The 23580-nt window shown below is 45.0% G+C and overlaps 1 long non-coding RNA gene across 1 annotated transcript; it reads left to right on the plus strand.

Moving 5' to 3' along the window:
• Positions 1-9321: 9321 nt before the first annotated feature.
• LOC146276311 (uncharacterized) lies at positions 9322-10893 on the plus strand. Its single transcript, XR_014762404.1, has 3 exons — positions 9322-9957; positions 10051-10225; positions 10386-10893. It is a non-coding gene; the product is annotated as an uncharacterized LOC146276311 (long non-coding RNA).
• The last annotated feature ends 12687 nt before the right edge of the window (positions 10894-23580 follow it).

Consider the following 23580-nt stretch of genomic DNA (forward strand, 5'->3'; position numbering starts at 1 on the left):
TTCTAGTTATTCTGTCATAAGTATTAAGTTGGAAGACAATTATAGTACTTACTGATTTGTTGCCATTACATTCCTACCAGATAATAGATTGTGAGAATGGAAGACTGTTGTTGTGCAAATGCACAGTGCCATAGCTTAAAAAACAGGTCAGTCCATCTGCATGGATGGTGCATGCACATCCTGCAAACCTTTACTCGATGTTACTCGAACTATACAAGTCAAATACATCATCAATGTCATATCTATATTACCAATAAAAAATAGGGGTTTAGTGCCTTTAGTAGCACCAAGGCAAAGGGAACAAAACCATTTCATAATGTGAAATTTTTGTACAGTTAAAATAAAAATAAAAACGGAGCTGATGACGTGAAAATAACCCATTGACCTCAACAGAGAAACAGGTGTCCTAAGAGTCACCAATCTCTTAAGTCTTAGACTGATCTAGTCGGACCAAGTTCAGTTATCGAAATCCAATGATCCAGTTGAAAACTTGCCCCACTTAAAGCAAATCTGAATATTTCCTATCAGAAATCGAAGTGATTATTGTAAACAAATGTGATTTCTTTGATTTTATTCTTTGCACCTTTGATTTACTTGTCAAGTATTGTGAATGACTGACATGTATTTTAAATTGCTATAAGCATGGCTGTTGTATTTTTAATTAGTTTGTTTAGTTAGTTTAGTTTGTTTTTAAAGCTAACTTAGAATCTCCCTTCCCACAGACTCACAGACCTACTGTTTTCAACGCATACACGGTTTAAGCCATATTAGGTTGTACAACCTGAATGAAGTACTCAATATCTTGACATCATCATACCCCAGCTTCCTGCACCGGGAAAGTGAACCGGCTGGCAAAAACAAGTAAACAAACGCTGCCACTTGTCTCTGTAGTCACTGAAGCAGGAAGTCAACCAGTTGTGTCTGATGATGTCACATCGCAGTCAACCTCTAATTCCTTTAACCTGCAATTGCTGGCAAGTCCTTTACTAGGCGGCCGGCAATGTAAACAAATGTGAAAAGTGAATGTGCTGTTTCATTATCTGTGGGATAATAAACCCTTTTATTCTGTGGCATGAATGAAAGGATGAATTAGATGTTCTCTGAGGGGCTGTGCATAGTTATCACTTTCGTACGCATATTTAAATGTGAATCAAGATGTACTTTGTTATATGCCATGCTTGGTTACTTTTGACATCTATTTGTGTGTTTTATTTGCCTCGTGGACTCTATTTGTGTGTTTTATTTGCCTTGTGGACTTAAAGAAAACAATTGAATTTTCTTTGTCATGTTTGACAGAAGTGTCAATGTGCATCTACCTTCCTGTGAATCACATCTTGTATTTGGGGGATATCCCTGCCTGAGCATGTTAAAAGTACTTATTTTTTATGCCAACTGAACAAACAAACAATGCATCCAAAAACAGGGCAAACACAATATTCAAATAAAGGAGGAGAACAGAGAACGTGAAAACCTCATGTTTCATTTTCTAATTCTGAATTCAAAGAGGCCATTTTGACATTCCAGCACTAAATATTTTAGGAGGGGTCTCAGCTAAAAACCAAGGTCACCATGAAGTCAGTTCAACACAAACATGAATTGCAAGTCACAAAGCCCTTTGGACCAGAGATACCTTTGTAATAAGACACAGATGGTACATTTCAGACGTGCACAGAATTCACGTATGATACAACCCCCCCCCCCTTTCTGTATGTATTAGAAATACATTATTAACGGGCACATGGTTTTATTTTGGTGTTTGTGGAATGGTTTGATCATTTCCTGTTTCCTGCCTTGTGTGGTGTCAGCAGATGAGGACCAGCTGTTACTCCCATGACGGAGCAGAAGGGCTTTAGAACTGGGTCTAAAGTCCCACTTTGTGTTTCTGCAAGAGAGTGGTAGACAGAGAGAGACAGAGACAGAGAGAGTGAGTGAGAGAGAGACAGAGAGAAACAGAGAGAGAGAGACAGAGAGAGAGTGAGAGAGAGAGAGTGGTAGACAGAGAGAGACAGACCTGAGAGACCGACCCAGGGGCGTAGCCGGAATAATATTTTTTGGGGTAGGCCTAGAAAAATATGGATAGGCATCTTTTCAGTTTTTTTTTTCTTATTTACTTTGCGATGTGCACCCGGTGCATAATTTTTTGGAGATATTTTTGTTTTTGGGTTGGCCTTAGAACACATTGGGTAGGCCTGTGCCTGCCCGTGGAGAGTGAGAGCAGATTTAGAAAGAAGTAAGAAGCGAAACAGTTACATGATACTGTGCTACTTGTAGACAGCAAGTCAAATACATGTTTTAATGACTTTTTTTTTACTACAGCAGCTCAACCATCTCAGCATTGACATCCGGCTTTTGCTTATTCAAAATCTTATGTTAGTTTGATGTTTAAAGAGTTTCCGGTTGGTACTGTGTACCGAGCTAAAACTAAGCTATGGCTATAACCACCCACTGGTATGATAAGCTCCAGTATGAGCATGACTCACACATTCACATCGATGCTCATTTACTGTCTCTCCATTGATCTGCCCCAAGGCTGATTGTATTCTTCTAAGGATTCTCTCTCTCTCCCCCCTCTCTTTTCACCTCCATCTGCTGCAACCCACTCATTCTTCCACCTCAGACCTCTTTTTCAGCGCTAAAGCCTCCTTATTTTTCAGTGGGCTTCAATGTTGCCATGGAAAATGAAGAGGTGAGGAAATAGTTTTTACATCGTTGCCAACATACCTTTTTTTATGTATGAGATTCAAATCAAAGGAAGAATAATCAATTGTTCCATTTCCTTAATGAAAGTCTCGTTAAAGCTTCCCTTTCGATTGGTAATCACTCTCTCTTATGATTGCGATGCAATTTGACAATCAGATACCAGAGCTTGGCAGTATATCCAGTCTGGCCAAGCATCACGTTGTATTAGGTCTGTGGCCTGTTTTGGACAGGCCTAGGCTGCAATCTATTAAATATACTAAAATACGCATATTAGTGTTGATGAGTCTTAATTGCAAGGCACTATTTACCCCTAAATATCACCCCTTAATATGGCCCACAAATCAAATCTTCAACAAAGATTACAGTATTTTTTAAGACTGAATGTGTCTTATTTTAAGTTAAATTGTTAGTAAGTATTGTACCACATGTTGTCCTCCTTGTATTTGTACAGGTTGTGTTTTTGTCAGTTGGTCCACTTTAGACCTAGAAATGGACAGACACGTTCATATTTGATTATACTGTATATTCAAATTTAAATTCAGGCGGGGCAGTACATGTGGGCTTAATCACATTTGTATTGTTTCAGCTGCTTCTTTATCTATATGAAAATTACTTACAAACACGTATAACGGATTTAAGATCTTGTAATCGCTGTGAAATATTTTACCGTTGATTGCTTTTCTACAGGTACACTCTTGCATGTAACTTGTTTAACTACATGCTCTTATGGTTCTCCCTCTTATTTGTTTATTCACAATGTATGCCTCAGGTTTTGGCTGCCTGCAATGGGTGGGGCTATCTCGTTGTTATGATCAGTGACTTCTGCACTTTTGTAAAGCTATCTCTTGAAAGTCGCTCTGGATAAAAGCGTCTGCTAAATGAACAAATGTAAATGTATAACCACCCTCTAGCTAGTAATCAGATGGTGTGGTTAGTTCTAGATATTATTAACACAGAAACTGTGACAGTTGAATTCAGTTGAAGTTATCTTTTTTCACACTGAGTGTTCGATTTTTAAACTATGTTTGTTTATGAAATATTGTAAATTGAGCATTTGGTCTGTTTCTAACCCCAACATGTTTTTCTCGCAAATGTTGTTTAGTGTACACACAACAAGTGTGGGGAATGTCAAAGCTCAACATAGTTTTATGTTTGTGTACTGACTTTCCCAAGGTGTGACTAAGTTTCCAGGAAAGACTCAACTGCATCAGCGCCCCCCTCTTCTCTCACTTTCCATCCTGTAATTACAGTGTCCAACAAAACCCCCACTCCCTGACTCTCTACCGCCCTGCAGCTAGGACTCCTCCACACTTTCGTTTATTCATGCTTCATTTCCCAGACCTGTTAGCCATCACCCCCCACAGTGCGATTCTGTTGTTCTAGAGTCAGTCGCTGGGACGAGTGTATTCAGCTGTTGCTAGGTGATCTGCTTTATCGAAGGCCCAAGCCCAGCTCCAGGAAGGGTTGTGTGAAGCCATGTGCTTGACTCTTTGTTTAGACTTCTGTGGTATCCTTGTCTGTACAAGGTTGATAACGGTTTTTTGATCTGACAAAAAAACGTTATCAACTGTTCAGAATGAACTTGTTTGGAGATCCAAACGAAGTAGGCTACCAACTGCTGTCTCAAGAGCCACTGTTTTCTGTTCTCTGTTTCTGTCAGAGGGAACTCTGGAAGTAGAGTGCTGTGTCTTTCCCATCAAGAATGTTTTGTCAAAGAAAAGAACAGAATGAGTTTTTCCTCCATTAATATTTAATATGTCTAGTTGATTATCACCAGAGCTCTTGCACGCCCTCCACTGTCTCTCTCTTTCTATCTCCATTTTCCACCTCTTTCCCCCTCTCCCTCCCCTTTTCCCCCTTTTTCTCTCTCTCTCACTCCCTCTTCTCTCCCACTCTCTTTCCCTTCCCCCTCTCCCCCGTCTGAGGCTCCCCCTCTGTCTCTCCCCCCCCCCCCCCCGTCTCCCTGAACTGGCCTGGGGTCTTACTGACTGCAAAAGCGTGAAACGGGGGTCTTTGGGGACGGAAGGGCAAACATGCTTCTCCCAAAGGCGCCCAATGTCAGCTCTCATTACATCTAGCCACAGAGCCTTGGGCCAATTAAGGGAGAGGACTGTGTTCTTAAACGCTTTGGGATTGGTCGTCCAGTGCCGCCCCTTACCATTCCCACTGTTGACATTATGGGGATAATGATGAACCAGTGGGAGGTCAGAAGCAGGGAATGTTTTGAGTAATGTGCAGTTGGGAGTACAGTCTGTTTTACTGTATAAACATTAGGCAGGCTGTAAATCTAAACCGAGCTTGTTTTAACTGGGAGTAAGACAACTACCTGTCTTCTTTTGTGGTTTCATGAATGTGTTTCATGTATGGGCCTGTGTCTATCTCTCAGTCCACACCAAAGACGAAACACTGTTGCCAATTGTTAATTCAGCTTTCATGCTCTGAATCCAAACCCCAATTTATTTCACTGTTCTAACCCATCCATGAATTTGGCACACAATGGTTTTCAACCCCTCCACTTCTCTTCCTCCACACATGCACTTTCAGAGGAAAGCAATTTATTATGCGCCAAATGGTCCGTAGAAAGGGTTGTTTCTTGTTGGAAAGGGCCCACATAACCCATTTTAAATGATTGAATCTCACTGTGATTTAGTTTTTAAGCCTTGGAAATCTACATGACACAGCAAAATAATTTTGGATGTAAATCTTGTGAGGAGGAGATGAGGGGGGGAGGGGAGGGGCTGACTGTATTGACTTGCAAGCCAGAGCTGTAATGACTTGCAAGCCAGAGCTTGTAACACCAAGATTTGATCTTGCCACCCTACTCTTCCAATGCAATTTTTTTTTTTTTTGCAATCATAAACTTTCAAACCTCTCTTTGAGGTAACATAACTTCTTGTACAGTATATAGGCTCAAAGCCAGTTCTGACTAGGATATAATCCCTTCTTCAACACCCGTCTCTCTCTCTCTCTCTTTCACTGTCTCTTTCTCTCTGTCTTTCCTCCTCTTTCTCTCCCTCCCTCCCTCACTCCACCCCTTGTCCTAATGTCCTGATGTAAATCTAGGCTGTCATTGAAGGTTATCTGTCCTGGAGGAGAGAGAGATGGATGGATGGATGGATGGATGGAGAGAAGTCTGGAGAGAGATAAAAAGAAAGCACTAAGCAGATTCCCTCAGCCAATCTGGCCCTGCTCCATTTGGCACATGGCCCATCCAGAAGAAAAAAACACCAGCTTTAGTGGATTTGAACAAATGAGAACAGAGTTTGGTTGTTGCTATGCAAAGACATCGAAGAAGTGGGCTTAGTGGATTGGCTCATGACCTTCTAAGGTCTCACATTAGCTAGAGTGCAACCTCTTAATGTAAAAGGATCTGCTAGGCCCATCTGTCCAGCTGTTCCCTCAGATCAATGCTCTTACATCATTGATCCTGTAAGAGGAGGAGGATATTACTTTCTAAAGAAGCACGCCCATTGGCTGTTGGGGAACAAGGCAGTTGACCCATGTTGACCAATCTGTAAGAGCCAGTGTCTTTTCCACACGTCATACTGTAAAAAAAATTATACCACGCACTCACAGTCTGATCGCATCATCTGTTGAATGAGCCTGGTTTAAATATCCCAGAATGCACTGGGGGTAACAGGTGCTGTGTGGGTGTATAGGGGATGCATAGTCAAGTGTGGTTTACCCATTTACTCGCAAGGTCAGTAGGTCCATACGTAAAACCTTTTGTACACCTGCATGTTTAAGAAACAGCATTACAACTGGAGCGTCAACGTTTCTGTTGTCAGTTCTCTGTGTCTCCCATGAAGCGGTAGGGAAGGTACTCAAGTTTATAACGGAGTCACGAGTAGATTAGTTTTTCTCAGGGGCTGAAAGGATGTAAACATATGGAATGTGGGGCCTGCAGTAGAGGTAAGACATGTACATGTGTACCAGGATAACATGTGTGTACGTTAGCATGACGAGTACTAGATGTGGGATGCCTATATTAACTTACATCCTTGAGGATGAACTTGACCATTTCTGTCTATTGTCTCAAGAATGTCAAAAGGGAGTTTTCCCTCACCTAAAATAAACCATAGGCACAGACAGTCATCATGTTTATTTATATTTCTTTCTTTATGTCCATCCTGGTATGGATTTTTGGCCTGTCCCAGGTAATTTTCTATGCTTTGCTTGGCATCGTTAACAGCTCCTCAGTGCAACAAAGCCTCCTCAGCTCCTCCTTCTATCTGTTGTCCTTTTCTCTGCTCTGACTATGAGGGGGTCACAGAGTGCTGCACTCTAGGTGCATTAAACGTTGATTAGATATTGCCATGTTCCAGCTTAATTATATTAGTGAAGTAGATTGTGTATGGATTGTGTATGTGTGTGGATTGTGTGTGTGTGTTTATACTACGTATAATAATACGTATTACTATAATTATGCAGCATACAGCTGGTTACCACCCAAAACAAGGCTCTGAAGAGAGACCTCTGTGGATATTGTTGAAGGAATGTAACAAACAGGAGGGCACTGTCCTATCTGCCGACACAGCTTCATCTGCAGCATAGGATATAAACTATAATATGTGTGTGTGTGTGTATGTCTGGAAGAGAGAGAGAGCGAGAAAGCAAGAGAAAAACAATAACTGAAACAAAGACAGAGAAGTGAGAGCGGGTGCAAAAGCACAGAAGCGTAGAGAGAGTATTCATGTACACTTACAAGTGTGTGAAGCGACGTGCAGCAGTAAGTAATGTATTTGCAGGCATGGGCTAGCAGGTACGTGACTTTCAGCTTCCCAGGGAGCAACGTCCTCCCCCTCTCTGCAGAGTCTGCACTGCACCGCAGAGGAAACTTGAACTGTGCACAGCGCCCATGAGCATGCTTCCTCCATAACACATGCTCCCCATGAACTGACGGCCCCACATCACTCAGACAACCTCCATGCTGAGGACTCCCTCCCATGGGATTGCATATTTGAATCCCCACATTTGAATCCCCACGAGTGGGGGTCAGATGGCCGAGCAGTTAGGGAGTCGGGCTGTTAATCAGAAGGTTGTTGGTTTAATTTCGACTGTGCAAAGTTATGTTGTGTCCTTGGGCAAAGCACTTCACCCTACTTGCCGTGGGGGAATGTGCCTGTATTTACTGTAAGTCGCTCTGGATAAGAGTCTGCTAAAATGACTAAAATGTAAATCCACTCTCCGGACTGATTGGGACATGGTATGAGTGAATATGTGTACTATTTGCACCATTTTGCCAATGTGATTTTACTAAAATGATGAGTCATGGTAGATTTTTAGGCATGCAGGTTATCAGTCTCAACCTTCTGTTACTGTCAATATATGTAATGTAATCATATATAAATAAACTAGGTAAAATAAATCATAAAAAAAAAGCTCAATATACCCTAAAATGTACGTGTTTTTGTTCAATTCTGTGTTTAATACTTTTACTTCGCTCTGGATAAGAGCGTCTGCTAAATAACTAAATGTACTTCAGTCCATGTTGCAACATCTACTAAAACAGACAAACATTCATATCTGGCTTCTCTTTTTTTATAGGAAGTGTACATATAGCAATGCAGGAAGTATCATCATTATCACACATCGACAAGTAATAAAAGCGATATACATTTACATTTTACATTTAGTCCTTTAGCAGACACTCTTACTCTACATCTCGTACTGTACATTTTGTGCAGACGACGCAAGCTAAAATATGTCTTGTCTGCTATGCCACAATCCCATAATAGTTGTTTGCCAAGAAGTATATTACATACAGCTGACATAATATCTAGTACTAGGTCAATATATTATTACTGAATGTGTGTTTGTGTGTACGTGCGCGCGCGTGCTTGTGTGTGTGTTGGGTGGGTCTTTCACTTAATAAATATTTCACGAGCGAAAGATTAATAGTAAAACGGCAATACATACAATGAGCGTTGCCATTCTTAGGTTTGTGGTTTGTGTCTACTTGTCGTTTTGCCTGTCAAACAGAAAAGTATTTGGGTCCATTATTAAGAATACGTTGAATTTGCTGACCTCGTGTGGCCTCAAATTAAACTACACTGAGCAGTTTACTGGTCAACGAGGATCCAAGGTCAGTTTAGGGGTTTGCGGGTGGTGTCTTTGATAGTGTGGTGGAGATCAAAATCTGATTTTGGATCAGGGTAAAGACAATCTATCGTAAAAGCACGATGGCGTCACTTGGCGGAAAACGTTACTAAGTACAACATATACACATTATAACAAACAACGCAGGAAATAGCGATGAATAAAGGAAGAAAAAGATTTCATCCCTGCAATTATTTTATTTTTTTAACTTTCAGACACATTTGTAAAAAATAACAAAAAAACTCAAAAAAGCAAAAAATGTGCTGTCCTGAGATATTAGAAATAATCATGATTTGTTTCTTTTTTATTCAATTATTCAATTATTATTGTTACAACAATCTGACAGATCTGAATGTCACAATCAGGCAGCAACTAGATCATTAGCTAACTAACTCGTCATCAGACATTTGGAGTTAATGCAGTAGTTCAACAGTAAGAGGTGCTATGTTTTTTCGCGTGACAAGTTCGCAGAGGATTGTGGGTCTTTCTGCTTTCTTGTACTATGAACGTGGAAGTCACGTTGCTGTGTACCATTTTAAGCAACCATCAGAGAGAGAGGCATCGTCGAGTTGGGCTCTGTCTGTTTCGACGAACTTCTGTCTGTTTCGACGAACTGTATAAAACTGCTTAATATTTTTTTACGCTGATTAACTGCTATTCGTTTTAAATCAAGTCTCCTGTTACGAATTTTGATCAAAAGACGGAATTTTCAACGTTTTCGTAACTGCATACCAATACTAGCCATTAGCTGGTTTGTTTTATTTCAACTTTTTTTTTTTGAGAAATGTGTGTTGAGCTAATGGATGCTAAAATGAAAAGGGAAGTGATCAGACTAGGAGCGGGTTGTATGCAAAAAACAACAACGAAGCCACCGACGTGGAGACTACGGAATCTTCAACGTTTTAACTCCGAGCAAGAGGCCTTCAAACCGCTGCGCTCCAACGCCGTCAAGACCACGATCCGAAAGTACATTCGTCATCAACAAAGGAAACAACTCGTAAAACTCGCAAAGGGACAACGTGTTGTTGAAAACTGTGAGATGATGGCCAGAAAAACGACAGAAGAAAAACGGGAAACCCATGAAAAAGTTGTTGAACAGCCACGTCCACAAGGAGCAATGGCGCCGATGAACACGACGCAGTACTTGATGGACCTTGTGTATGACGATTTACCCCAGACGTCCAACATGTCTTCCGCGGTTGCAGTTTCATGTGACATGTCTGTATTTAACCATGAATCTCTTTTATCCAGGGGCGGGTATGTGTCATTGGACTACGAAAGCTCACTGGTTTTCCAACAGAGAGACTTCGACGAAATGTTTCGCCATTTTGGATCGCACTGATCTGGAGTGAACTGGTTTTGCTGAATGAGACAATCCCCGAGTATTCCCGTTTACGTTGACTCGAAACTACCAGTTCGCTAAAAGGTGTGCAAAGGTCATTGTAATTGCCACAGACAGTACACACTGGTTTTAGTTTGGCGTTTGGTAAATTGTATGCTGTGCTTGGAAGTGTTCGAGTTATTCAAGTGTGGTCGAATTGCACAATCATGTTACATGATTCATTCTCGGGCTTTCCTTCTCACAGCGACGCACCGGACGCTGCCCGCCTGTAGGGGGCGCTTCCCCTCACAGCGTCGCGTCCCATGGAGACCGATCACGGCTTCTCGCCTCTGCGCTGGCCGCCATTTAGGTACTCCAGGTAAAGCCGTTTTACCAACAGGTGAATGTGGCAGGTACCGGTCGCACTGTATGCCTTAGCGTTTGAATGTGCATTTCACCATGTTTTGATTGAACGTTTCAGAACACGCAGTAGACCAAACATGTCGGAAGTGCCCAGTCGACATGAAATGTTAAGTTCTGTTTTACAGAGCTATGTTATTGAGCATTTTCCAGGTTAATGTGTTCTCAGAGGCGTGCAGTCCAAACAAGGAAACGAGGAGTCAACTCTCCGGAGCACAGTGGATTGGTTTTGTTTTACGTCATGGGTAATTCCAGCGATCTTTCATGTTTATATATAGAATTGTAAATGATTGCGTGAGTGTTTGTGTTGCAAAGCTTCCCTCTCTAAATAAAAGCTCTTTATGGAAGTAAAATGGCTACTGTCTCCATGTATAAATTTGGGAACGAAGTTTTTACCCAAATGCACAACGCGTGAGGTTTTGGGGTAATTAACATTACTGTCAAAGGCAGGCACTTTAGGTGGGGATATATCAGCAGTTGGGGATAATTTCCTCTTATTGAGCTTAAATTTATTTTGTGCAGTTAAAAAGGGCGCAAAGCTCTCAATGTTTGCGTATAAGAATAGAAATCTGGGTCATAAATTATAGGCGGTGTTTTAAAAGGGACACAATGTTACTAGCACTAGTGATATGGAGTTCGGCCCATTGTCAGCGGAGGGATATAGTTCTTGACTAAGTATCGCGAGATTGCCATGGCCACATCCGTATCATGAGCGACATTTCACTCCCGGGCAACGTTTTCGAAACGGCATATCTTGATCCTAAAGCCTTAGCGCTTTCAATTGCAGTTTGCGGAAGTCGCCACAAGGTGTCACCCGAGTCCAACACAAGGTAAGTGGATTCAGAATGTGGTCAGGTCAATGGGATAGAATGGTTAAGTCTCCAGTTGAGGTGTTGATTATTAGTGGTCCGTTTTTAGCTAGTATTGGCAGCGTGTTGCATGTCACTCGTCCTCAGGGCCATTGCTTTAAACTTGGAGGCTGGTTGGCAGGCAAGCACTAACGACTCAGGTTTCACTCCTGGGGTGACAACATCCTTCATTTCTGGAAGATTTGTTATGTGCGCCCGGGGATTGGGGGAAGCTACCAAGCTAACAAACTGTTGCTTATTCAGTGTAGCAATGGCATTAAAAGGGCTATGTAAATACTTGTGGCAATTGTACAGTTTTTAGACTGGCGTGAGAATATCTGTATGCTAAATCTTTACTATAACGGTAGTAACTGAATACAAGCTATTTGTTCTCCCAGTGTTTATCTCATTTACCGAATTAAAGGACTTGAGAGATTGTTTGTATTGTCAACAGTCGGCCACTTCTCCCAGCTAAAGCGTGTACCGAGTTGGGTTTTCTGCGTTAGCATGTCACTATCAGGGCCTGGTTACGGATTCCTAGCGGGAACACAACTTGCTTGTCCTTACAGGAAGACACACAGTCACATACGTTTTTTTTTTTTGGTCCTGTATAAATTAGCCACAGTTCTTTTAACTGGTCTGATTAAAAGTGTTGAATGTGAGTGAGTCAATGTTTCTGCCTGTTCTTATTTTTTTCTCTCGTTACTGTGCCTCTTGTAGAGAGAATTAATGATGAATCCCCTTCCGTCAGAATAGTCCGGCGGTGCTCCGTGAATTCAAGGGATTGATATTTAAATCCCGCTTCACACAAGAAAGCTGAAACATCTTGAAAACATGCTTATCTGTCTGTTGATGGTTTGGTGTAAGCTCGGGAACACCCTCCCTTGTGAACAAAGAGATCAGATTAGAAGGTTCCTAGCCGAATCAAAACAAAGGAAGCAGTTGCCAGTTGGACCCCAGTGAAGAGGGTTTTGGTGGAGCTCTCGTGTTGAAAGACCTGGCCTCAAGTGAACATCAAAGTGTGAACATCAAGCTCTTCATCTGAAGTGAAGAGTTCAGAAGGCTACTGGTGACAAGGAGCAGGAAAGCCAGTTGTTGTGGTAACACATAGTTTGAAACTAGCTGGATCCTCCTTTTAATATAAACGCTGGCTTTCCCAAGCTGCATAAAATAGTTTGTGTGGTTGACAGCCCTGAAATGGCTCCCCGATACTACTCATTGTTCAGCAGTTTCTCACTTGAGTTGTAAGAGCAGACATTTTGATAACCTGAGCCATCCATCCATCATGTTTACATGAGAATATAAAGGTGAATCTCTGAAGGTCATGTACAGAGAAGAACATCCTTTTAATCCAACCTGACCTTCAAACTGAGCATTACAGACTTATTGAAGGGGCACTTTGATGGACACGCCATCTTATAGGAGACACACACACACGGACAAGCAAACACACTGGCCACTCCAAGGAATACCGGATGGCCGCATGATCATTGACACACAAACACGCAGAGGCCACCCCTTGAGGGACACCAGAGGGCTGCACTCACAGACGAAACACACGTCACCCCACAAGGACATGAGCCCTGGGCATAAACCAGACAAAGGTCACTCTATCTTGTCACCTTTTTGTTTGATTGCCAGTAATGAAAGGAGGCAGGCCCTCGGTAGTTCTGTGTGTAGTCCTGTTCACTTTTCTCTACAGCATCATCGGTTGATTTCCCATTTGTGGTGGTATTGATGTGACAACTAGGTCATTATTAAATAGACCGTCGCTCAATTTCACTCTTTCTCTGTCACTTTCTCACAAACTCTCTGTCTCTCTGTCTCTCTCTCTCTCACATTCCCTCTCCCTCACACTCTCTCTCCCTCACATTCTCTCACATTCTCGCTTCCTCTGTTTCTCTCTCCATGGCGATGTGATGCCAGAGTGTTAATAGAGAAATCTAAGCTACAGTCTAGGTCACAGGAAGGAGAGCACTTTGGCGGGCACCATTTTCTGACGTTTGGAGGGTGACCCATTTGAAAGCTCTCACTGTTCTCCCCAGAGCAGGCCACCACACACACACACACACACACACACACAGCATACTGTATGTATACACTTTACAGCGCCATACACACACTGACAGGAAGTAGGGCAGGGAGAAGGTAGGAGGGAGGGGTAGGGGTGCACCTGGGGGGGCCGCGCTCCACGCTCCACCAGCTCATTAGTCCAGGCAGACCTTACCAGTGCAGGCAGCACCCGTCTATTTCAGTCCCCACCTCTCCTCGTTCTGGCTCTCCACAGAGACCCACAGCGGAACATTAATGTCCGTTGACCCGGCGTCACCAGGGAAACGTAGACGTAGCCAGTTGAGTATCACCGGCGCAAGCGGTGGTGGTCTCTCTCTCTCTCTCTCTCTCTCTCTCTCTCTCTCTCTCTCTCTCTCTCTCTCTCTCTGCCTCTGTCTCCCTCTCTCTTTGCACCCCCTAACTGTGTCAAGGACACAAGGAGCCTGATCTGGCATAGACAGACAAAGAGTGTGTGTTGACGTTGTGTTGAGAGAATGTTGACACACACATCTCGCACGCACACACACACACACACACACAGACTTACACACAAGTAACCTGACCCACATAGTGCACCTGTCGCTTTCATCAAACACTCTCCTGTAGGACCGTCTCACAAATAACGAGTTTGGTCACATGACCCTGTTCTTATTCAGAGGTGATGAGGGAACACATGGGAAAATCATGTCCTTGTCTTGACATTAGTATAATGTCGCTGGCAGCCGTGCCCACAGTTCTGAGCTCTCTAACCCAGGGGTGGTGGGTTGCCTTGAGAGCTGTCTGACCAATGTCACACAGGGGAGCATTGTACTGTAGCTCATTGAGCTGATATTAAATATGGAAATGACTTGTCATCCACACCATGAACAGTGTTTAACAGACAGATGGATGGTTTAACTTTGTAGGCACCCAGAGTGTCATCTCTCCAATGGAGGCATGACTCATCCAGTTTTCCTTACACCCGACTAGCCACTCACCACCTTCATACTTGTGTCATCTTAGATCCAGACGGATGGCGTTTGCCCTTATGGGGGGCTTTTCTCCATTGACTGACCTGTTTTGTAATGCTCACTTCCTGGAAACTGGCTCAGGCCAGTGGAATTTCCTGGAAACGACCAATGACTTCAAAAGGGTGTTCAATATACCTACATACCAGCTGAACTGGCCCCTCACCGCTGTGGCTAAACAAATGTCTTGGATCATGGTTAGGGTTAGTGTGTGTTGCGTCAGCAGTGCTGGAGGCTGACTGTGTACTTGCTGTAGCTGAGCAGTGTAAAGAGGCTTGTATTATGACTGCTGTAAATCTATTGTGACATTAACCTGCATGTCACAGTATAAATGACGACTGTGGACAGGCCCGTCTGGGGCACGCGCCTCACACACACTCACACACACTCACACACACACACTCACACACACACAGAAACACACACACTCACACACCTTACACAGATAAACAAGGCTCCTTGATTTGATTCACTTAATGTTAATCAGCAGTAGCAGTACTAATGATGACTAGCTCAAACACACACATTTAGTCATTTAGCAGACACACACACACTCACTGTCTCTCTCCCCTCTCTCTCCCCTCTGTCTTAACTGGCCAGTCGGGGCAATGTGGGTGTCAGTTTGGGACTGCAGATTCCCATGATGCACCTGGTTTCATACAAGGTCAGCATCCCAGACCGATACTCAGGTCCTCGTCTCTGATTTGGAGGTTTGCTCTCCGTGGGGGTGTCATAGCAACCACCAACCGGTGCATGGAGATGCTGTCTGTGGCTTTGAAACTCTACTGTCACAAAGACATGGGCGAATCTTGGAAAACAGCATACCTCCCCCTGGAGAACATTTGAATGACAGTTATGAATACTGACATAAATACTCATACTTAAATCCATGAATCCAGTCGTTCTAGAGCAGATCCCGTCTCCCTATCCCCTGTTGCAGTGGACTGTAACTTATGAAACACAAACACATCTGAAAAGCAGAAACACTGCGACACCCCCAGAAACACTAAAAACTCACCAGAAACACTACAAACTCACCAGGAACACTACAAACTCACCAGAAACACTACAAACTCACCAGAAACACTACAAACTCCCCAGGAACACTACAAACTCCCCAGGAACACTACAAACTCCCCAGGAACACTACAAACTCACCAGAAACACTACAAACTCACCAGGAACACTACAAACTCCCCAGGAACACTACAAACTCCCCAGAAACACTACAAACTCCCCAGGAACACTACAAACTCACCAGAAACACTACAAACTCCCCAGGAACACTACAAACTCACCAGAAACACTACAAACTCCCCAGAAACACTACAAACTCCCCAGAAACACTACAAACTCCCCAGAAACACAACAAACTCCCCAGGAACACTGCAAACTCCCCGGCTCAGTTGCTGTGGCATCGTTCCGGTGGCAGCTTCAGTTCTGGCTGTAATTGTTTATATTTTTTCGGTGACACTGGTGAGCGTAAACAGCAGATGGCCGTGTACCTGAACAGCGTGTCATCAGCTTCATCACGCACCACTAAACAGTATCAGTAACCAGCACAGACATGCAAATAGAAACACCGTTGCTGCACAGCATCAACATTTCCTGTCATCCCAGACCAGAGTCGTACGTGTTGGATACAAACATGCACACTGTCCGCTTCCTTCCCCTGAAACCTGAGGAGATAATTAACAGCTTTAAGTCTGAATCTTGCCTGAATATTGAAATGTAAATAGTTGCAGCCTTTTGCACACGATGAGATAATGAACGTCTTTAAGTCTGAGTCTTGACTGAATATTTTATTGTAAGTAGTTGCAGCTTTTTCCAGGTGAAGCAAGTGTTGTGGTGTTACCCCTTGGTAATGAGTGAACAGAGGTGTTAGGAGATGCTTATTAGAGGACTCACAGTCACTGAGACTCACCCCCCACAGCAAGTCACAGTCACTGAGACTCACCCCCCACAGCAAGTCACAGTCACTGAGACTCACCCCCCACAGCAAGTCACAGTCACTGAGACTCACCCCCCACAGCAAGTCACAGTCACTGAGACTCACAGCAGAAGCACAGACAAGCTGACCAAGGAGACAGCCTGCGGCAATAACAGGGAGGTGTGTATCAGGTAGTGTGTGTGTGTGTGTGTGTACACGTATAGTTTGTGTCTTTCTGTGTGTACATCTGCAGGTGTGTTTGTGTCTTGGTACGTGTGTGCATGTCAGTGTGTGTCTCTGCGTGTGTGTATGCCCGTGCTGCCGTGTGTCTAGATGTGTGTGTGTGTCAGTGTGTGTTTGCGTGTCTTGGGGCGTGTGTGTACATGTACCTGTGTGTGAGTGTGTGTGTGAGTGTGGTGTGTGTGTCTTCGTGTAGCCGGCCTTGAACACACCTGGCTCAGCAGACCTATTTTGCTGTTTGAAATTTCCATCCTGCCACACGGAACGACAAAGCCTTGGGAACAGTTGCTATGACGATGTCGACAACAGCCGAGGAGGAAGGAGGGAGCCAGGCTGGTAACGCAGTGGCTGGGGAGACGCAGGGCTCCTGAAAACAGGCTGTAGTCTCCCTCCTCCTCTCTGCTCTGCCACAACAGAGAGCTGTGTGATTGACTGCAGTGTTTTTGGGACGGCTTCCATGTCAGAAACATCCCATCATTGGAGAGCTCTTCCAGGGACTGTAGGCCCTGAACTGGGACATGGGCGTTGTTGGAGAGACCTTGAGCAGATCCAGAACTAGAAACACAAGCTGGATGTGATCCAGGGTTCACAGCCCATCTGTCTGTGTGTGGGAGGCTGTCGGTCAAACTAAACAAAGATCGCTTTTCAAACTTCACTTCTGTTTTGGGTTTGTCTGTATTCCGTCTCAATTTAAATCCAGATTTCCCCAGAAAAGCCCCAGCTGGATCTGGATGGAGAAGCTGTGCACGGCTTTCCCGGCATTTCATTAGTATTCTTTGAGCGTGATATCGATATGTTTGAATGGTAAACACTTGCTAGCGAGCATTTTACCCAGTGGAGCCGTGTGCTGTTTAGCTCCAGCTGTGAGGTCAGGCTGGAAGAAGGAGTAATTGGCTTGTGTCGATACTGGGCTCTGGAGTTTTGGCAGCAGCTAAATAAGGAGAGAGATCGATGTGAGCCGCAGAGATACAAGGACAGATATTCCCCGCCCACTCTCCCTCTTTCTTCTCCTCTCGCTCTTTCCTCTCCTCTCCCTCTTTCATCTCCTTAACCCCTCTCCCTGTTTCCTGTCCTCTCCCTCCCCTCCTCTCCTCTCTCTCTAACTCCTCCCCTCTCTGTATCTCCTCTCCCCACCTCTCCCCACCTCTCCCCACCTCTCCCCACCCCTCCCCTCCCCTCCCCTCCCCTCCCCTCCCCTCCCCTCCCCTCCCCTCCCCTCCTCTCCTCTCCTCTTCCCTCCCCTCTTCTCCATACCTCCTGTTGCCTGATATTGCTTGTTTGCTATTTGTCAACCAATGCATGACACACACACACACACACAGTTACTGATATCGCATCACGTCCCCTGAACAGATCATGCATGTGCATATATGAAAGCATGCACGTACACACACAATCACCTGAACATGCACACTTTACGTTTTGTACTGTGAAGGTGTTTACACTTTAATATGTCATCTGATTCAAACGCAGACACTGAACAAGACAGGACGCAGCCATGGTATCGATCTCTCAGTCATGTCTCAGAATGACAGTGGATTAAAAAGTGTTTTTTCCACAGTGGGGAGACGATTCAGTTTAGCAGCCGCAGAATGGTTACAGTGTAAACTAAAAGGAAAAAAAGTCGCTATTCAGAAAATGACACATTACACATCATAGATCTGAAAGCCTGGATTTCAGGCTACAATGGTGGGTGGGTATGAGTTTTCAGGAAGTGAGAGGCATTCAGAGGGAATGACATCAAGAATAGTGTCTTATACACTGAAAGTGAGTTGTTTTGTGTTCATTAAAGTGGTCGCTTTTTATGTAGTGGCTATTGTGCTACTTGATTTTTAATTGTCAGTTAAACTCAAAAAACTGAATGGAGTACAGTTTAAAGTCAATATATAGCTCATTATAGCTTACTGATAAAATCGCGATTGATTTTACCAGTCCAAATGTGGGTAACACGTGTAACCTTTCAACAAAACGTGCTTAAAATTAACTTTAATGTGCAATTTACTTCTTCTGCCGTCTAGTTTTGATCGAATACCAAGCGGGAAGCGGCTCTCTCATGTTGTCAAGTGTCTTCCTAATGCTACCAGACTGTCGTCCCTGACAACCATATCTCCTCTCCGTAATTATGCAAATGGATTGATGCCACTGCACAGCAGGTGCTTATAAACAAATCAGCCGTTCTCCAGAGAGGGCTGTCGGCCTGTCCATCCACACATCTCGAGTAGCCGCGATGACCGTTGAAAGTGGAGGCGCGGACTTAATTGAATTTCATGACTCATTTCTTTTGCTTTATTTCCGAAAGGTCAGTTTTTTAACGAAGTCGGCTAGCTCATCTGGAAACGTGAAGTGTCATCGTTTTTTTTTTTTTTTTTTTTTTTTTTACCAGAAAATTGTTTACTGTGTTGAAGATACTGAAATAGGCTAAATGGTGTTCTCTTCCCCAAGAGGATTCAGGCTCTCAGAGCGTGGATGTGTTGTTCATTAGAGATTAGTTGAAGATGTTTTCACATGTATAAGAAGCCTTCAGGATCACAGATGCAAGTACTAGGAAGGGGAAAAAGGTATCAAATGTTCTAATGTTTTCTTTTTTGCTTCCTTTCCCAGTAGCACTTTACCTTCTATTTTCAAAAGGTAGCTAGAACAAACTGTTCTCCCTCCATCCCTTCCTCCCTCCCTCCTACCTTCCTTCATTCATTCTCCCATCACTGTAATTGCAATACCCTGCTGACTCCAGAAATAGAAAGAGAACTGCCAAGGTCTGTCTGAGAGTCGGTGGTTAAAATGTCCTTCACAGGGCTGTGGATGGTACACTGTGTGTGGCTGTGCTAACTCACAGACCCTGGATCCTATCTTCTGGCCTCTGCTTGTTCGACTGGCGCACTGTAAACACACTTGAGAAGTGTTCCGAAGAAGAACTTCTTAATTAGAACAGGATTCTAAATTAGAATAGAAATGAGGCTGGATTTGATTATAGAAGACGTTCTGAAGGAAGAAGGAACAAGCACACTTGTGCGTACGGTTCTAGGTGGAGAACCTTTCTATGGGCAGACAGAATGATTTAGCAGTATTGTACAAAGCTGAAAAGGCTTTAACTTTGCTATCAGTAATGAACCTTTGTGCAAAGTGTTTTGTAATTGTATCAAATATTTTTATGATATAGCGTACAATTCCGTTTTAATAGAATCTAGTTCAGGTGTAGTGGACGTGGGAGTTGAAGGGAAATACATTTCAGAAATTAATCTTGGTTTATTCTCTCAAGATTTCCGTCCTCCCTTTTTATCTTTCAATCACTCTTCTATTCTGACCACGTCTCTCCATCAAGTAAGAAAGGTGCTCAAATACATTCCTCTCTGTCTAGAGAGGCCCTCTGTCCAGACACCAGACCCTCTGTCCAGACACCGGACCCTCTGTCCAGACACCGGACCCTCTGTCCAGACACCGGACCCTCTGTCCAGGCACCGGACCCTCTGTCCAGACACCGGACCCTCTGTCCAGGCACCAGACCCTCTGTCCAGGCACCAGGCCCTCGGTCCAGACACCAGACCCTCTGTCCAGACACCAGACCCTCTGTCCAGGAACCAGACCCTCTGTCCAGACACCAGACCCTCTGTCCAGACACCAGACCCTCTGTCCAGACACCGGACCCTCTGTCCAGACACCGGACCCTCTGTCCAGACACCAGACCCTCTGTCCAGACACCAGACCCTCTGTCCAGACACCAGACCCTCTGTCCAGGCACCAGACCCTCTGTCCAGGCACCAGACCCTCTGTCCAGACACCAGACCCTCTGTCCAGGCACCAGACCCTCTGTCCAGACACCGGACCCTCTGTCCAGACACCGGACCCTCTGTCCAGGCACCAGGCCCTCGGTCCAGGCACCAGACCCTCTCCCTGGCCCACTTCCGCTGTGTCTCACTTATCCATACTGAGGACCATGATCATCTCAAAGGCCCTGGAAAACCACTGAGACTAGTGCATCGACAGTCTGTTCGGATGTGACTGCGGTGCTCCAGGCTCAGTAAGCCTATCTCCTTTTGAATAAACGAGCTTTGTCCTAATACCTTGTTCAACCCCTTGACAAATGTTGTATAAAATCAAGTAAAATTGTTGATCGAGACTGCCGGAGAAGGGGGATGGCGGACAGGAAATGACAGGGGCCGGAATTTAATACGTTGCCCTGTGTTACGGCCGTAGGATCGGCGGAACCCGCTCTACCTCTTTCACAAACATTATGATGTTTCTGTGTAACAACTTGTATTTCGTACGTGTGTTTCTTGTGTGTTTCTTGTGTGTTTCTTGTGTGCGCTTGTGTTTCCCTTCACGTACCATGTACAAATATGTCTGCGCTACGTGTGTGTTTGTCAGATTTGTAGCCTGAAAGGTTGGGCATCAAAGTCCCAGTGGGCAGAGGCAGGGAGCGTGTTATCTCTTTCATTAGCTGTTTAGGCAGACCCACTCCCCCGCCAGGCTAGACAGGAATTCTAACCAAACCGGAACTGGATCCCCGACTGGGTATTCAGATCCATAATTACAGCCCACACACAAGCCCCCCTCTCTCTCTCTCTCTCTCTCTCTCTCTCTCTCTCTCTCTCTCTCTCTCTCTCTCTCTCTCTCTCTCTCTCTCTCTCTCTCTCTCTCTCTCTCTCTCGCCCACTGGCGGGGCGTCCGCCCCCCCGCTGGCTCATGCAGGTCACCTGATGACATCACTCCAATTAGAACAGCTAGCTTTTTGGTTACCTGAGGGATGCTTGCGTGTGTTCGTTATAGTTCGATTGAGGTGGAAGAGTTGGGGTGGGAGAGAGAGTCAGGGTTGGGGTGGGTAAGGGAGTCAAGGTGGGGGTGGGTAAGGGAGTCAGGGTTGGGTTGGGTGAGGGAGGGAGGGAGTCAGGGTTGGGGTGGGTGAGGGAGTCAGGGTGGGGGTGGGTAAGGGAGTCAGGGTTGGGTTGGGTGAGGGAGGGAGGGAGGGAGTCAGGGTTGGGGTGGGTGAGGACCGGCTCTGAGGTTTGGGTGTGTTGGTACAAGGAATACATGAGTGTTCTGTGTGGATTTCTTAGGCTGAGATTTATTGTTCTTCCCAAGGGGGCCACTCTCCGTTACTATTCTAGTTTTGTATCGTTTCTCTCTCCTTCTTTCTCTACGTGTGTGTGTGTGTGTCTCTCTCTCTCTCTCTCTCTCCCTCTCTATCTCTGTCTCTCTCTGTCTCTCTCTCTCCCTCTCTATCTCTGTCTCTCTCTGTCTCTCTCTCTCCCTCTCTATCTCTGTCTCTCTCTGTCTCTCTCTCTCCCTCTCTATCTCTGTCTCTCTCTGTCTCTCTCTCTCCCTCTCTATCTCTGTCTCTCTCTCTCTCTCTGTGTGTGTCTCTCTCCCTCTCCCCCTCCCTCTCTCTGTCTCTCTCTCTCTCTCTGTCTCTCTCTCTCTCTCTCTCTCTCTCTGTCTCTCTCTCTCTCTCTCTCTCTCTCTCTCTCTCTCTGTGTCTCTCACTTTATCTTACTTCAAACCCCTCTCTGTCTTTTGTCCCCTTTGTTTTAATCTCTTTATCTCTCTATGTGTCTGTCTCTCTCTCCCCCTCTCTCTTACACATCCAGATAGACACACACATGGGATTAGGAAATGGAGCTTTTCAAAATGGGATTTTCTCTCTGATACAGCGAAACCTGCTGCTTTCAGATGACGCCATCCTGCTGTGACAGCCAGTTCCTACTGGTCTGTCTTTCTCAACACACACATACCCATACACACAGACACATATGCACACACATACCCATACACACACACACCCATACACACACATACCCATACACACACGCACACACCCACACTCAGGGAGAGACACAGTAATCTCCTGTCCTCACTTGTACCCTGGGTCAGGACAATAAAACACTGTCATTAGTTTGATGACGCCATGAGCATCTCAACAGGACACCACACACAGCAGGGGATTGGAGGCCTTTGGTCAGGTGACCATTTGATAGACGCGTGATTGGCCGCCTACCTGTAGACGAGTTTTAGATTATTATTGAGGCTGACTGCGATTGGCCAGCTAGCCTATGGACTTGTGCGGTTCAAGCTTAATAATACTGTGAGCAGAAAATATGCTGTGAGAGGAGAATTCTGAAAAGCTAGTCCAGGAGCAGATACAGGGTGTGTATTTGTGTGTGTGTGTGTTTGTTTTTGGGTGGGCCTGTTTATCTGTGTGCGTTTTGTGTGTGTGTGTGTGTGTGTGTGTGCATAAGCACCATCACAGAGGCACTGTATTTAGGGGACATCTCCAAGGCCAGTTCTGCACTAACCCTGCATGGGAAACCCATTGTGAAAACCAATGATTCTCTTCTTCGTTGGTGCTGATTGGGTGGAATCAGAAGAGAGGGAGGAGAGAAGAACAGACAGTGCAGGAGAACAAGCTTGTTATCTTTCACCTAGAAAAACTGCTTTGATTGACATTCTAAGACCTAACACACATGATATACACACTCACAAACACACGCTCACAAACACACACACTCACAAACATACACACTCACAGAGACACACTCCCTTCATCAACACTTGGCGGCGCTGTGACTCAACTCTCTCTCTCTCTCTCTCTCTCTCTCTCTGTGTCTCTCTCTGTGTCTCTCTCTCTCTCTGTGTCTCTCTCTCTCTGTGTCTCTCTCTTTCCTCATCCTCCCTGTGTCTTCTGCCCCCCTATTAACAGGCTGCTCAATCGCTCCGTTCTAATATCACACCATCTGTCTTGGCGTGTCGTGTTGAGGGAGTCAGTCAGGGGGAATATGTGATGAGCCAGAGCCCTGGTGCTTCAGACTGGACCCATTCAGACCCTGGCAACCCTACCCTGACCCAGCCGCTAGCCCCCGGCCCTTAGCCCTCAGCCCCCCAGCCCCCCGGCCTCCCAGCCCCCCGGCCCCCTAGCCCCCGGCCCTTAGCCCCCGGCCCCCCAGCCCCCCGGGCCCCCTAGCCCCCGGCCCT

The sequence above is a fragment of the Hypomesus nipponensis genome, chromosome 7 (genome assembly GCF_054491055.1).
Source record: "Hypomesus nipponensis isolate SF chromosome 7, ASM5449105v1, whole genome shotgun sequence".
Taxonomy (NCBI): domain Eukaryota; kingdom Metazoa; phylum Chordata; class Actinopteri; order Osmeriformes; family Osmeridae; genus Hypomesus; species Hypomesus nipponensis.